This window comes from Triplophysa rosa, linkage group LG17 (genome assembly GCF_024868665.1).
Source record: "Triplophysa rosa linkage group LG17, Trosa_1v2, whole genome shotgun sequence".
Classification (NCBI taxonomy): Eukaryota; Metazoa; Chordata; class Actinopteri; order Cypriniformes; family Nemacheilidae; genus Triplophysa; species Triplophysa rosa.
The window spans coordinates 1,842,454-1,845,553 of NC_079906.1; the positions used below are offsets into that span (position 1 = coordinate 1,842,454).

The window sequence follows — 3,100 nt, forward strand, 5'->3', positions numbered from 1 at the left end:
TAGTACAACTCGAGATAGCCGCCATAGACAGGAACCAGGCACCACACCGACCCAGACAGGCGACAGGTCAGGCACCAGTAAGGGGAGAGATGCAGGACATTCTGATCACGATATTGTTACTGATAAACCTGGTACAGACGATACCACAAGCCCAGGGGAACTTGATCCAGAATTATCCCTTGAACGATTACTGGCAGAAGACTTCCCAACCGTTGATGTGTCAGACCTCAGATGGTCACCCCCAGACTTCGACTTGTGATGGACTACCACAATATGAGAGACTTTGGGACATTGCCATTCACAATGAGTGGTATAGGTGGGCAAGCTTTACTGTGGAACAGTCATACGTGGAAAGTTGTGTATTTTGCACCCCTTCACCATTGAGCAAACTCATCGTTGTGCCAAACCCATATGATTATAGACATTGTGCTGGACATTACACAAAACAGTGTACTAAACAGAGAAACACTGTTCCTTTTTGTCATGCTGAATGCTTAGCCCTGGCAGGGCGAAAAAACAGAGAAAAATACTATATTCACCCATTATGGGGAAAGGAATGTATGGACATTAATATACACCTGCCAGCAAACATGACTGAAGTTCCAGTTGTTTATGACATAGATTATACATTACAATATGAATGCTTTAATAGTACATACAAAAAGGGTGGTAATGATGTAGGATTGTTTGAAGGAAATTGCATAACTATTTGGCATTTGGATAACAGCATGCGAGACCAAAAGGGTGTTAAAAAACAGTGGAGTAATAAGTTTGCTTCAGCCACATTCACAGATAACTTCACAGTAATAGGTTGGGAAAGCTGCCCAAATATGACAATAGGATGGCCATTAATTGAATCTTACCAAACCCAAGTGAATGCTATTGCTGACTATTTCTGGTTATGTGGAGGAAGCAAACTAAGACCAACATTGCCGGAAGAATGGATAGGATTATGTGCAAGAGTAAAACTAATACAAGATGTTACTATAATTACATGGGACCCAAATGTGAATGTGAAAAGCAAGCCCAAACATAGTATTATGAAAAGAGCATGCCAAAATGATCCAAATGTTTATTTAGATGCAATTGGTCAACCTAGAAATATTCCATACCAATTTAAAGCAAGAGATGAGGTGAGATCTGGATTTGAGTCTATCCTCATATGGATAACCCCAAATAAGAACACAGAATGGATTAATTATTTGTATTACAATCAACAGAGATTTATTAATTTTACAAATGATGCGCTTGAAGCACTTGGAGAACAATTAGCCCCAACAAGTAAAATGGCTTGGCAGAATAGACAAGCCCTAAACTGGTTATTAGCTGAGAAAGGAGGAGTGTGTGTAATGTTTGGAGAAGATTGTTGTACTTATATTCCTAATAATACTGCCCCTGATGGATCTTTTACTCATGCCATGGAAAAATTGAAAAATCTAAGAGATGAAGTGACAGCCAATGCTGGGACAGATAGGGCATTTGGAACATGGTTTGAATCCATGTTTGGGTCATGGAGAGAATGGCTAACTCAAGCGGGAATGATAATTGTTACTGTCTTAATGATTTCTGCAGTATTACTTTGTTGTGTTATCCCTATGATAAGATCTTTGATGGTTAGAGCCACAGCAAAACAAATGTCATTACATGCTAAACTATATGTGCAACATGACTCTGAAGCATTTATGTTAACAATGGTTACAGCAATGGAAAACTGTGAAGAATATGATAACAATCCATAACTGTCTAGCACACAAACAAGACAGGGGTGCCACTTTGATTTACTGTTATATCTCTGTTTTTGAATAAGTAAGGGAGATAGTATATAATTGTTTTTCCTTTTGGGGCATGTAGTATAGTTATATTCTTTTAAGACACTAATAGGCAGGAAGATAGCCTATGTTTTGTTTATTATTTTGACAGTAACCCCTCCCCTTTAGCCCAGATTGAAACAACAAGTCTATTTGTTCATTTATGACCCCAAGAGAACTAACTGAGAGGGCTATGTATTATGTGCTCTCTTTATTTTCTTTTCTCCATTTTTCTTTCCATCTTTTTCTCACTCTCATCACAATCTTTAAGCAGGACAAGACTGGGGTGATCTGAATCAGAATTCAGAATGGGGTGATCTGCAGATTCTCAAAGCAACAGAGTTTCTGAATGACATCACGGACGTATATGAACTGATACGACGAAAGGAAATAAGATTACCATGGAAATGATGTCTTCCACTCCAGGAAGAAGAATATTCACCAAACCGACAACAAATCTGGCATAAGAGGGTGGACAACGAGAGAAAGCCTTAACAACTAGAGGTCATAACTTACCTATCACGGAGTGGGAATACGTGTGTGCCTTATCCAAGGAACTAGAACTGTGAGTAGGAGCATGAGGGCAAAGTGCCAGTGGAAGAACTACCCTCATATAGAGAGGGTGGGGGCCACCCACTGGACGAACATAGGTAGCTTAAAGATATTAGTTACCCTGCAGTGACTCCTTTAGTGACCTCACCCATTTCAAAAGACTTTTCCACATGTGGCAGCACGTTGTACCATTGACAACTCAAGATCATTTATTACGTAATATAAAGACATCACACTCTAGAACTTTTCCATTTAGTCCAACATATTTTTGGTCAACTTCTTTTTTGGCAAATACTCATAGATCAAGGGACATCGACAGAATATTGGCAAATGACGACAGCATATTAGCAGTCTTTGCAACAATTGCAGAAAAATCTACAGACAATGAAGCGCAATTAGGAAGAACATATATTGTTGGAGAAGCAAGAAAAAACCTTCGACCAGTATTGGACAGAGCAACTGGCTATATAAGCTTGGAATATACAGACATTGATTCACGGCTTTGGAAATACTTTACTGCATATTACCCTAATAATTGACCTGATAAACATTGTATCTGACGAATGTCATCTGCCTTCGAACAATTTGCTGAAAAATTCAGACCTGATCATACGGATGACACCCCACACCGAAAACCACCTGCAGACCGAATAAGAGGGACATCACTCTATTTTCCAATTAGGGAGGAAGGTACTGAGAGGCCGTGTTATCAAGAACTAGTGAATTCTGGTTATGTGTCT

The 3,100-nt window shown here is 39.3% G+C and overlaps 1 protein-coding gene across 2 annotated transcripts in view; it reads right to left on the bottom strand.

The window, feature by feature from the left end:
* brpf1 (bromodomain and PHD finger containing, 1) overlaps nucleotides 1–3,100 on the bottom strand; it is a 342,746-nt gene that overhangs the window by 196,028 nt on the left and 143,618 nt on the right. The gene's annotated exons all lie outside the window — the stretch shown is intronic.